Source organism: Triticum urartu, chromosome 2, assembly GCF_003073215.2.
Source record: "Triticum urartu cultivar G1812 chromosome 2, Tu2.1, whole genome shotgun sequence".
In the NCBI taxonomy this organism is placed as follows: domain Eukaryota; kingdom Viridiplantae; phylum Streptophyta; class Magnoliopsida; order Poales; family Poaceae; genus Triticum; species Triticum urartu.
Genome location: NC_053023.1, coordinates 480178866 through 480193173, shown reverse-complemented (window position 1 = coordinate 480193173; position 14308 = coordinate 480178866).

Below are 14308 nucleotides of genomic sequence, written 5' to 3'. Positions count from 1 at the left end.
AACCGAAGAGGCGACGGAAGGACCGGCGCCCGAACGTGATCGGCACCGTCAGGGAGGAATTTACTGAAGTGAACTCCGACGGGCATCCGACGGCGCCCAAACACGTAGTCAAGGGGTACTCGATTCAGCTCGGGTGCATTCTCCAGAGCACCGCCTCGATCAACACCGAGAACCTAAGGCATAAGGACCGAGGGAATTTGCGCAGCCTCCTCTTCACGAAGCTGCACGAATGATACAAGTTCCCCGCTGAGTTCGCAAACACACGCCTCTCGGGTAATAAAGTGAACGGTGCCGCCCTCACGACGATTAGCACGGCCCTGTCTACTTGGAAAAGCACGGTGAAGGCAATGATTGACAAAGGTGATAGTTATGAGAAGATCAAGGCGAAATATCCTTTGATGAGCGAAGATGACTACAAGGAGTTCAAGATCAAGTGCGAGAGCCCCGCAACCTCTGAATCAAGTCGGTGGGGGAAAGAAATGTGGCAGTTGAACATAGGGGTCCACCAACTCGGTCCCGGCGATTACAGAGTGGCGTAGCCTATATGGGACAAGGAGGACGCAGAGCGTGCTGAGCAAGGTCTACCGCCCCGCTTCGAGAAATACAGTGACAAGCAGACCAGGAACTTTCTCAGGGCCCGGTACATGGAGGACCCAGTAACAAAGGAGCTTACCACGGATCCGAAGACCAAGGAGCTTGAGCTTGTTCTGGTAAGGAATACACCCCCACGTAATTAGCTCCATATGGTTGCATTCTAATTAATCCCCAATATTTCTAAATGGTTCATGTTCCTTCCGCAGGACAAAGAAAACAGTAGCGCGGGGTCGTCTCAGAGCTCCCCTTTCGACACCCCTTTGAATAGGGCGTTGAACGTAATGAAAAAAGGGATAAGCTCAATATGCCGACGTCAGCTGGTCATGTGGCCGGCAAAGGCTTGTCCACAAAATGGTCGTCATACTATGGTGCTGGTGGGCGAAAGGAGAAAAATACCAGCTCGGAAAGCGAGTCGCGCGAGGTTGAAGCACTCAAGGCGCAAGTGGCGCGGATTCCGGAGATGGTCCAAGAGCAAGTGCAACAACAACTGGGATCGACGCTTACCGGCATTATGCCTACCTTGATTCATGGGATAACGACGTGGATTGCGGGTGGCCAACAGGGGCTGCCCCCGATTCCCAGCTGCATGGCCAGCAACTCACACAACGCGCAGGCGGCACTATTGGTGTCTCCGGCAGCGGCGGTATTGGTGTCTACGGCGGCAGCGCAATTGGTGTCTCCGGCGGCGGCGGTATTGGTGTCTCCGACGCCGGCATTGGAGCTTAATGCACCCAGGTGTACGCCGGCCGGCACCTCGCCAGCAAGCGGCCCCTCCGTCAGTTGCACGCCCGCCGTTTGCGGTGCCTCGACATTAGCCGAGCTCGATGGCATCACGGTAACTAAGCCTCTCGGCCGAGGACTTCATCTCCTTGCCTTTGACTGGGCATCCCTGACACCCTACATGTTTTCGCAGGGCGCCGCCAACCTTCCTTGCACTCTCCTGCACTTCGTGGGCGGCGAGTTGGTCGATGTTGCCAAGGGCAGAATCGTTCAACCGGGCAACCCCGTGTTCCACGGTAATCCGATGCCACCCACAATGTATAGGGTTGAAGTGGTTCGGGTGCTGCCAGGCTGCGATGAGCTGTTACCTCCGATTCGACCCGCTAGGGCCTAGGAAGAAGATGAGATGACCCTCAGTGCCTGCGTAAGCTGGCCCCTGCTTTGGCCGAAGAGCCAGATTCGTTTGGGGGTGGGGGACACTACCCCACAGACAAGACCGCCAGTCGTGCCGGCGCCAAGCCATGGCAAGAACGCCGCAACGCTACCGGACATGCCGGACATCCCTATGGCACAGGATTCGGACATGCATATGGCACAGGATCCGGACGACGACAACGACGATGGTACATTTACCAACGTCGATAAGTACTTTGCCGAACATGGGTACGGTGACGAGTTCTGCGGGCCTCCTTCTCAAGAACCCAAACAAGACGACCGCGATCTAGCTAGTACGACGGAGAAACCCAATTGCAACAGGTGTCGTCTGGCGTTCAGTTCTCAGGAGACGCCTCCAGCTGCCGCCTTCACCGAGCCTCAGATAGCGGAGGTGCCAAATATTATCAGGCCCAACACGCTCAAGAAGGCGGTCTGTGAGCAGAACTCGGTCCCATTACAGCAGATCAAGAAGAAGGGCCGGAAACGGCTGACTAAAAAGGCCGCCGGTGCGAGCCAGCCGGCACCGAGTATGATCTGTGCTCAGGACGGGCTACCTTCACCTAAGGATATCTCGATGAGGGTGCATGTGGCGGGTAGGGCGATGCTACCGGCAAATATGCTCAGTGCTGCAACCGGTGCTATGCGGAGTCTGCACAACAGTGTTCTTTCTTTGGAGAAGCGGCGTCTCAGAGAGACTGATGAGGCATACCCGGTTTTCGTGGACAAGGTGCCAGAGGGCAAGGGCTTTGTGGATGGCGCCATCGGGGGTACGATCGTCCTGCGGTTTGTTGACATCTTTGCTATGTTCAACCTTCATCCGCTGCACTACACCTTCGTTCGGCTGTTTTTGCCGAGTATGGAGATGCGGATCATTAGAGACAAGACCCCGGACATTGTGATCGTCGACCCCTTCTACATGTGTGCCAAGCTCTTGAGTAGAGCTGGGGACTGCCAAGTCGCGAGTTCACACCTCGAAGACGTCATTCTGGCAAACCCAGATAAGGATAACTTCCTTGTGCCTTACTTTCCCGAGTAAGTCATCCCTTAACCGCCCCGTAACATATGATTTCTTAGATTTTGATCGTTCTTTTTTTTCTAACATTCCGTGTTCTGTGCAGTGACACACATTGCGCACTCATCCTCTTAAGCCAGAAATATTCCATGGCCATGTATTTCGACCCGAACCGTAACTCCAAGATAGACTACACAAATATCAAGAAAGTTCTTGATGATGTTCTCCCTGGCTACGCCAAATCTGGAGGCACCTTCATCAAGGAAGTTCGTAAGTACGGCAAGCACGTGTTCGCCCACAATACGACGTTCTGCTGCGTCAAGCAGCCGCCTGGCGGTCAGAAGGATGCCTACTACGCCCTCCATCACATACGGGCGATCGTAAGGGACCATCATCACCTTCTGCTACCAAATAATCTCAAAGATTGGGCCGCGAGCTTGTTGGCAATCCAGGACGTGAACATCAGACAAGAATTCTTTCGCATCCAGTCGGAGTTTGCGAACATCATCCATCAAGATGTCCTTCATACCTCGGGGCAGTTCTTCCTCACATATCAACCGTCCAACATTGAGATAGACGAAATGCTACAAATGTAGGCTGACAACGCCCGCAATTTCATGACCATCACGACAGACGGCGACTTCATCCACGCTCTGGTCCATGAGTCAAGTCGAAAGTAGTGATGTGTAGTTCTGAAACATTGATTGGCTCATGTTGTAATTAAACTTTAATGAATTGTATGCCTCTTTGGTTTGGACAGTCGTGCAACTTAGATGTAATTGATGCTATTTATTAGTAGGACCATGAATCATACTATTAATGTCTTGCTTTTCTCTTCCGATCCTTTTGTTGCATACTTATATATTGCTTATGTATGTATTGTCTGTTGTTTGGCTTGTGCATAGAGATGTCGTCGTATGTCGTGTACAAGGGTAAGGTTCCCGGAGTCTACGACGACTGGGAGGAGTGTCGGAGAAAGGTTCACCGTTTCAGCGGTAACAGTTACAGAGGGTACACCACTAGGGCGGAGGCCGAATCTAGATACGCCCGCTATCTAGCGGGAGAGAGGAGGGAGCGTTGGAGGAACCGGATGAAGACCAGTTTGATCGCGATGATGCTCATCGTGATGACCGCAGCTCTCTTCTCTGTGACGGTAGTTTAGATGATTGATATCGACTTGTAATGTGAAGACAAACTCGATACTCACGGTCTCGAGACTTGTAATGTTTTATCTTTGTTCGGTCTTTTGAATTCGGAGACTAATATGATGAATTGTATTCGGAGACTAATCTTCTATTGTATTCGATGAATCTGCTGTTGTTGTGTGCTACTGTCTATATTCTGTCAAACAATATATTTTGTAACCGGTGCAAAAATCAGAAAAGTAAAAAAAAACAAATATTCATACTAATGGCGCATCACCACAAGGTGCGCCATTAGTATGCCAAAGGATACTAATGGCGCATCAATACAGAGTGCACCATTAGTATGCCAAAGGATACTAATGGCGCATCAGGACAGAGTGGGCCATTAGTATGCCAAGTATACTAATGGCGCATCTATCCGTAGTGCGCCATTAGTGTGCCAAAGCACATGGTTAAATATGGCCCCTGGGAGGCACACTAATGGCGCATGGTGTTATATACTACTGGCGCACTGGATGGTGCGCCATTAGTATACCAGATACTAATGGCGCACCAGTGGTGCGCCATTAGTAAAAATTACTAGTGGCGTGCTACTAATGGTGCACCGGTGATGCGCCGTTAGTAGGCAAAACCGGTGCGCCATTAGTAGGCCATTTCCTAGTAGTGGTGGCGATCGAGCAAGTAGTAATCATAGGTAGATCGAACATGAGAGTAGCAGGCTTAAGCAAGTGCATGAGTGATACGTGCCACTGGGTCAGGCCCGAGCGGCTTGGGGATGATGCAGCCCGAGGGGCGCTCCCAACAAGGTAAGCTAAAGACATAAAAAGGTATACATGCCACAGGGACGGACCCATGCGGCCTGGGAATGATGCAGCCCGAGGGGCGCTCCCAGCTGAATGAACATGGAAAGATGCCACATGGTTATGTTGACGAAGGAGAGTTGGGGCAGCTGAAGGTGCGCAGCGAAGGGGTTGCTCCTCACGAGCCTCCGGAGCTCTGAGCCTCGGGAGGCCCTGGGGGCTCAGGTGGTTCCATGAGGACCCTCTCCATATCCATAAGGACGGCGTGGTGCATGGCTTCCTGATTCACTATGATGCGCCGCAAGTTGCGCTGGTAGGCGGACGATACACTCGGCAGGCCAAAGGGCATGCGAACGTAGCTGTGCAGTGAGCCCTCGCAGTGTCCCACGCGCGAAGGCCAGAAAAGCTCTTGCGAAGCGGCCCTGTTGAGCCCTGGAACGTCGATGCAGACACACAGCCTGGTATCCTCGCCTGGATGGGAAGCTATGTCTCATGAGCGGCGGTCGCCGTGCATGGCCCTTGCGTCTTGCAACTCCTGGATGGTCTTGGTGATGAACTCCTGAACGGTGGGCAATCCTTTCCTTGTGCCCTCCTGAGGGAAACATGCCACGAAGCACGCCTCCAAGTGTTGACCGAGCGCCTCCCTTGTGATGTGGGCAAGGTCTGAGGCCTTCTAGAAGAAATCCCTCGAGCCCTGCCCGAGAAGGGCGTCGGGCACGCCTTCCTACGCAATGTTGGGAGGCGCCCCTGGAGCGGGCGCTGATCCTGACGAGGCTCCGGCTATGACGCCACCCTCCTGAGGTCCTGCACGGCACAACTGCTTCTTCTTCTTGGGGATGGCATCAGGTGGGCCCTCGCCCTTGCTGTCGGGGTCGTCGATTCCTGCAGCTTGGAAGGCACGCTCGAGGGAGCACACCGCATCTCTTTCTTCACATGGGACTGTGATGATCCCGCCGCTTCCCGAGTTCTTGAGGACATTGTAGCCGTGATCGGTCACCGCCATGAACTTGGCCAGGGCTGGATACCCGAGGATGGCATTGTATGGCGGACGGGTGTGCACGACGTCGAAGTCGACGAGCTCGGTGCAGTAGTTCTTGCGTTCCACGAAGGTGACACAGAGGTGGACCTGCCCTACCGGTGTGGTGGAACCGTCGGTCACTCCTGAGAAAGGCTTGGTGGGCTAAAGCTGGTCATACGGCACTTGGAGGCTGTCGAACGTGTCGACGGTAAGGACGTTGAGCCCTGCGCCGCCGTCGATGAGTGTCTTGGTAACTTGCACATTGCTGATGACTGGGGAGCAAAGCATCGGGAGGACGCAAGTGGTAGCTGCGCACATGAGCTGGTCTGCCGAGTTGAATGTGATAGGGCATTGGGACCATCTGAGCGGGCGCGTGGCTTCGAGCTTGGGGAGGACTGCATTCACTTCACAAGCAAACTGCTTGACGATACGCTGCAAGGCTGGGGCCTGGGCTCTGCCCAAGATGCAGGCGATAGCACGGGGTTCCTGGAAGCCCGCAGCCCCCTCGTCCTGATGGTGTTCGTCATTCCTTCTTGGCGGTGCCGGCAGCGGAGGGAGTCCGGCGTTGCATTGAGGACGATCCTCACGAGGCTGATCCCTCCAGGCGCCCTCGCGAGGCTGATCCTGCCAACGGTCCTCACGAGGCCGGTCGCGCCACTCCTGGCGCGGGCCACGGTCGTCCCAGTGTCCGCCACCACGTCCTCCTCCTCGGCCGTAGCCCCGGTCGCTGCACTCGGGGCACCGACCGGAGCGTCCTTCGCGAATGGCTCTGAGCTCTTGACAGTCACTGGTGTTGTGGGTGTTCAGGTTGTGGAAGGCACGGAATAGATGGCTGCCCTTGGAGGACTCTGGCTGGTCTCTGCCACGCTTGGTGTCTAGTTCCGCTGTGAGCACGGCTACTCCCTTGCGCTTCACGTCCTTGGCCTTGGCTTTCTTCTCCTCTGGGTCCGCAGCAGGGAGCTAGAGGAGGGAGAGGCGCCCCTCCTCATCTCTAGCACACTTGGTCACGATGTTGAACAACTCCAGCGTCATGCACAACTCTTCATGGATGGCGAGCTCCTCCTTCATCTTGACGTCGCTAACGCCATCAGAGAATGCAGAGATGATGGCCTCGTCAGTCACCTTGGGGATCTTGATCCGTGCGATGTTGAAGCACTAAATGTACTTCTTCAGGGTCTCTCCTAGTTGCTGCTTGATGTGGCGCAGGTCGCCCGCGACCGGGGGCGGTCACGAGTGCCCTGAAAGTTGGCGATGAAGCGGGTGTGCATCTCGTCCCAGGAGGAGATTGAGCCCGGCGGCAGGTTCAGGAGCCTAGAGCAGGTGCCCTCCTTGAGAGCCATGGGAAACCAGTTCGCCAAGACTTTCTCGTCGCCGTTGGCCACTTCGATGCTCAGCTCGTAGAGCTACAAGAACTCCTCGGGTCGGGGGTGTCTTCATAGCAAGGAGGCAGATCTGGCTTGAACTTGCCCAGCCAGGCGACGCTACGCAGCTCGGGGGTGAAGGCATGGCAGCTAGCTGTGGTCACCAGGACCCGCCTTGGGGGTGGAGCTTGGTCTTGATGGGGTCCACGCCCTGCCGCTACGGGTGGGACGTGATCTTGCCGCAGCAGCAGGTCCCGGTGCGATGGTGCGAGGAGCGGCGGAGCATTTTCTTGCTGTCGAGGGACTTCTTGACAGCTTCTTTCTTCATGCGCGGGCATGGGACGCAGTGGGTCATGTCGCGGAGCCACACGTCTTGGCACTAGAGCGCCGTCTTGGGGCTGAGGTGGTGGAGGCGCTCCGTGAGCTACATCGCCCGTAGCTGGCGGAGGGCGAGGCGGAGAGAGGGGCGGCACTGGGGAGCCCCCTGTGGCGCGGACAAGCTCGGCGATGCGGTCGAGCCAGTCCTCGTAGAGGTCATCGACCGGACTGTAGCGCAGGAGCTCATGTGCCATGAGGAGCGTGGCCCGTGCGTCCATGGGAGGATGACATGCATGGGAAGAAGAACCAGCCGAGGTCAGCGATGGAGTGGCGATGGGGCCGTCCCGCCGCACCGAGGGATGCAGCGAGGATGCTTGCTGCTCGTTCCCCGCTAGGCCGGTGGCGGCGTTGGCGACAGGCGACGGGGAATGACAGGTGGCCCGCCGACGGGAGCCGTTTGAGAAACATGGGCGGCGAGGGTAGCCCGGCGCTCAGCACAAGCCCGGTGCGCGTCTTCCGTGGAGACGACGAAGCAACGAATCGTGGAGCGACAGAAGGAAGCTTCGGCGCACCCCTACCTGGCACGGCAAATGTCGGATCACGGGTTCCGGCAAACCCTTGAGGTTCGAACACTAGGGTGCGCGCGAAGGTTTTCTCCCTATCGATCCACGCCCTAGCTCTCTAAGATCTTGCAGACGAACTCAACAAACTCACAACACAGAAAGACACAAGATTTATACTGGTTTGGGCCACCGTTGTGGTGTAATACCCTACTTCAGTGTGGTGGTGGTGGATTGCCTCTTGGGCTAATGATGAACAGTACAAGGGGAAGAACAGCCTCCTAAGGTTGAGGTGTTCTTGTGCTTGGTGAACTTGTGTGGGTGAGATGATCTTGGATCCACCATCGACTTGTGATGAGGCCGATCCTCTCTTTTCTCCGTTTGTCCCTATTGTTCGTCCTCTCCACAGTGGTGGCTAGTTCTACTTATGTAGGCCCTAGTCCTCTCCCCAAATATTGAGCGGGAAGGGAGCCAACAACGGCCAATTCAAAAGGGGACAGATAGTACAAGTTATCCTGACAAAAGGTGGTCTTCGCCTGCCAAAGGTTCTCGTGATGACACTGTCTTGGGCTCCATGGTGACCTCCTTCCTGCCGTCCTTCTAGTCTTGGTCTCATTGCACCAATATGGAAACCTTTCCTTGATGCCTTGGTACTCCACGCCTGCGCTTGCCCCCTTGGCACCAAAGAGGAAACAAGGACACCGCGCATGCTGGCGCTCGCCTGGTCTCGATCGTCATGGCTCATGTCATGAGAACCTCGCGAGGTTTGCCTTGCCTTGATTTCTCCGCCCCTCACGAGTCTGCCTAGCGAGGCCGCTCCTGAGGAGGTCTTGTGTTGTCCACCTCGCGAGGGTCTTGAATGCATTGTTGATGAAGATGGGCCGTACAGACCTGCCAGCCCAGCCATGCCGCGGGCCGCAGGCAGGCAATTCTGGGGACCCCCATTCCCAGAACACCGACAAAGACAAAAAGAAGAAGATAGTCTCACATCAACTAGGCGTATTAACGGGCTATGGAGATGCCCATCAATAGATACCAATGTGAGTGAGTAGGGATTGCCATGCAACGGATGCACTAGAGCTATAAGTTTATGAAAGCTCAAAAAGAAACTAAGTGGGTGTGAATCCAACTCGCTTGCTCCCGAAGACCTAGGGCAATTTGAGGAAGACCGTCATTGGAATATACAAGCCAAGTTCTATAATGAGAAATTCACACTAGTATATGAAAGTGACAACATAAGAGACTCTCTATCATGAAGATCATGGTGCTACTTTGAAGAACAAGTGTGGAAAAGGGATAGTAGCATTGCCCCTTCTCTCTTTTCTCTCATTTTTTTGGTGGGCTTCTTTTGCCTCTTTTATTTTTGTATAGTCCGGAGACTCATCCCAACTTGCGAAGGAATCATAGCTTCCATCATCCTTTCCTCACATGGGACAATGCTCTTATAATGATGATCATCACACTTTTATTTACTTACAACTCAAGAATTACAACTTGATACTTCGAACAAAATATGACTCTATATGAATGCCTCTGGCGGTGTACTGGGATGTGCAATGATCTAGCTTAGCAAATGACATCAAAAAATGGACAAAGCCATGAAAACATCATGCTAGCTATCTTACGATCATGCAAAGCAACATGACAATGATGGTATGTGTCATAATAAAATGGAATAGTGGAAGTTGCGTGGCAATATATCTCGGAATGGCTATGGAAATGCTTTATGGTGGCTGTTTTGAGGAATGGTATATGGTGGGTTTAATGCACCAGTGAAAGTTGCACGGTACTGGAGAAGCTTGTGATGGTGGAAGGGTGAGAGTGCGTATAATCCATGGACTCAACATTAGTCATAAAAAACTCACATACTTATTGCAAAAACATATTATCTATCGAAGCAAAGTATTAGACGCATGCTCCTAGGGGAGAGGTTGGTAGCAGTTAACCATCTCGCCCTCCCAAACTCCACACAAAGGATGACAATCAAAAAATAAATCAGGATCCGACTTCATCAGATAACGGTTCACCATACATGCATGCTACAGGAATCACAAACTTTAACACAAGTATTTCTACCAATCCACAATTACTCACTAGCATGACTCTAAGATACCATCTTTATGAAGGAAATATGCCCTAGAGGCAATAATAAAGTTGTTATTTATATTTCCTTATATCATGATAAATGTTTATTATTCATGCTAGAATTATATTAACCGGAAACTTAGTACATGGGTGAATATATAGACAAACAGAGTGTCACTAGTATGCCTCTACTTGACTAGCTCGTTAATCAAAGATGGTTAAGTTTCCTAGCCATAGACATGAGTTCTCATTTGATGAACGGGGTCACATCATTAGAGAATGATGTGATTGACATGACCTATCCATTAGCTTAGCACTATGATCGTTTAGTTTATTGCTATTGCTTTCTTCATAACTTATACATGTTCCTATGACTATGAGATTATGTAACTCCCGAATACCGGAGGAACACTTTGTGTGCTATCAAACGTCACAACATAACTAGGTGATTATAAAGATGCTCTACAAGTGTCTCTGATGGTGTTTGTTGAGTTGGCATAGATCGAGATTAGGATTTGTCACTCTGATTGTCGGAGAGGTATCTCTGGGCCCTCTCGGTAATGCACATCATTATACGCCTTGCAAGCAATGTGACTAATGAGTTAGTTACGGGATGTTGCATTACAGAACGAGTAAAGAGACTTGCTGGTAATGAGATTGAACTAGGTATGATGATACCGAGGATCGAATCTCGGGCAAGTAACATATCGGTGACAAAGGGAACAACGTATGTTGTTATGCGGTTTGACCGATAAAGATCTTCATGGAATATGTAGGAACCAATATGAGCATCCAGGTTCTGCTATTGGTTATTGACCGGAGATGAGTTTTGGTCATGTCTACATAGTTCTTGAACCCGTAGGGTCCGCACGCTTAACGTTCGAGGACAATATGTATTGTGAGTTATGTGATTTGATGTAACGAAGGTTGTTCAGAGTCTCAGATATGATCACGGACATGACGAGGAGTCTCGAAATGGTTGATACATGAATATTGATATATTGGAAGGTTATGTTTGGACACCAGAAAGGTTTCGGATAGGTTCGAGCATTTTCCGGAGTACCGGGGGGTTACCGGAACCCCCCCGGGGGGGTTAATGGGCCTTCATGGGCTTTAGTGGAAGAGAGAGGAGGTGGCCAAGAGGAGGGGCGCGCTCCCCCAAGCCCAATCCGAATTGGGGAGGGGGCCGGTCCCCTTTCCTTCTTCCCCTCTTCCCTTTCCTTCCCCCTCCTAGTTGGACTAGGAAAGGGGGGGAACCTACTCCTAGTAGGAGTAGGATTCCCCGCTTTGGGGTGCGCCCTATGAGGCCGGCTGGCCCCCTCCTCCACTCCTTTATATACAGGGGAGGGGGCACACCATAGACACACAAGTTGATTTCTTAGCCATGTGCGGTGCCCCCTCCATAGATTTCCACCTCGGTCATATTGTCGTAGTGCTTAGGCGAAGCCCTGCGTCGGTAACTCCATCATCACCGTCAACACACCGTCATGCTGACGAAACTCTCCTTTGGCCTTAGCTGGATCTAGAGTTTGAGGGACGTCACCGAGCTGAACGTGTGCAGATCGCGGACGTGTCGTGCGTTCGATACTTGATCGGTTGGATCGCGATGACGTTCGACTACATCAACCGCGTTACTCAACGCTTCCGCTTTTGGTCTATGAGGGTACGTAGACACACTCTCCCCTGTCGTTTCTATGCATCTCCTAGATAGATCTTGCGTGATCATAGGATTTTTTTGAAGTAATGCGTTCCCTAACAGTGGCATCTGAGCCAGGTCTATGCGTAGATGTTATATGCATGAGTAGAACACAAAGGAGTTGTGGGCGTGTGTATATACATATTGCTTGCCGTCACTAGTTGTTTCTTGATTCGGCGGTATTGTTGGATGAAGCGGCCCGGACCGACATTACATGACCTCGTTCATGAGACTGGTTCTACCGACGTGCTTTGCACAAAGGTGGCTAGCGGGTGTCTGTTTCTCCAACTTTAGTTGAATTGGATTCAATGAACATGGTTCTTTCTGAAGATCAAAAAGCAATCGCTATACCATGTTGTGGTTTGATGCGTAGGTAAGAAAGGTTCTTTCTAGAAGCCCGTACGCTACAAAAAAATACACTTCCGTGATGATACGTGTTTGTCACAGTAGGTCGCGTTTTTTTCATGCATGTACATCCATGACAAATATATGACAGAATCAAGATAGTCATACATCTGCTGTTGTAGAAGTGTTCCATGACATTACCAAAATTATCATCACGGAAGTGTCCACTTCCATGACGATAAATCGCGCGTCACAGAAGTGCTTTCGTCAAGGGTGACCGACATGTAGCATCCACCATAACGGAACGTTGTTAAGCTATCGGGTCAGGTTTTGGATCCGATAACCCATTAACAGCCCCGACCAATGGGAAATTTCCACGTGTAAAATTCTTATTGGCCGGACGAAACACGTGTCAGCTCGTCAGTGGGTCAGATAGGCGCCTATGATATGTCGACACGTGGCACGGCCCAACAGTGGCCCATTTAGCTTACAAAGCCGGCCCGTTTGACATGGCCAAAAGTTAACGGGCTGGCCCATGAAAAGCCTGTTAACGGTCTCTTCGCAAATAGCCCATTTTACGGCCCGTTTACTCATGGCCCGTTAGGCCCTAAAGGAAATCGGCCCAACAACGACATGTGGGCCATCAAATATAATACCAGCCCATTTCACTTTCGGCCCATGTATGGCCCACAACGTCTTTCGGCCCATATGAGGCCTTCTTATCTTTCGGCCCATTACAGGCCCACGGTGACTCTAGCCCATAATGAACAGTAATTTTCTTTATACCCGCTAACGGCCTGTGATTTACATGGTCCGTTTCCAGCCCGTGTTAGCTTTCGGCCTATTAACGACCCATACGTTCTTGGGCTCCTTTTCGGCCCTCGATTACTTCCGGCCCGTTACTGGCATGTTCCCCTAGTGGGCCAAATTCGGCCCATGGCAAGAGTCGGCCCGTTACTGGCCTGTTCCACTAATGGGCCAAATTCGGCCCATGGCAAGAGTCGACCCGTTACTGGCCTATTACCCTAATGGGCCAAATTCTGCCCATGGCAAGAGTCGTCCCGTTTCTGGCCTGTTAACCCGTTGCGCCGTTTCCAGCCCGTCCTATATTTTGGCCCATTAACGACCTATTATGCCTGTGACAGAATTAAGCCTTTGCTGTCCTATGGCCTATTAACGGCATGTTATCGTGCTGGGCCAATACCAATTACGCCTGATTATGGCCCATGTAGACCCATTTATCCGACGGCCCGAGGCCCACCGATTACAGGCCCATTTATCGGCGGCCCGTAAGAAACCCATGGATCCTACGGCCCGTATATGGCCCATGGTAGTTGCGGCCACTAGCAAACCAGGGAAAAAGAAGAGTAGGAAATAAATAAGGCCGAAACTAACGCTAGGCTATTAAGGCGATTGCACAGATTACATCCACTCCGCATCGAATATCGCCACCAGTGCAAATATAGGGAACACCCTACACTATACAAAAATGGCTTGCTATTTTCTTCAGGCGGTGGCTGCACGTTCAGAATAAATTTTCTATTGCACCAAAACAAATTACAACTATATAACAAAAGGAAGGTTGGCATAAAACTTAACAGTCTAGTAGATAAATGCACCACCAGAAGTTCACAAGCTCTGTTCATTTGACCTGACTGTTATGTTTTCATGCTGTATTGTCCGATGGAGCACCATAACCCTCGCCTTCATTTCCCCTAGGCTCCCGAACAACATAGCAAATGTAACACCCTCGATGCGACTATATCTCCCACGTGTCGAGGCACGACTTAGAGGCATAATCGCATTGAAGGCATATGTCGCAAGTGAGGTAATCTTCACACAACCCATGCAATATAATAAGGGAAAGAGATACATAGTTGGCTTACAATCGCCACTTCACCCAATTACATGAAAAAAGCATTACATCAATCAAATACACTCATGGTCCGACTACGGAACCAAAATAAAAGAAGAACCCGAAATGCGACAAAGGTCCCCGATCGACCCCAATTGGGCCCCACTACTGATCAACTAGAACGAAACAACATAAAGGACAAGATCTTCAACGAGCTCCTCCTGAGCTTGGTTGCGTCATCTGCATGGTCTCAACGGCACCTGCAAACTGGTTTTGGAAGTATCTGTGAGCCACGGGGACTCAGCAATCTCGCACCCTCGCGATCAAGACTATTTAAGCTTATGGGAAAGGTCAAGGTATGAGG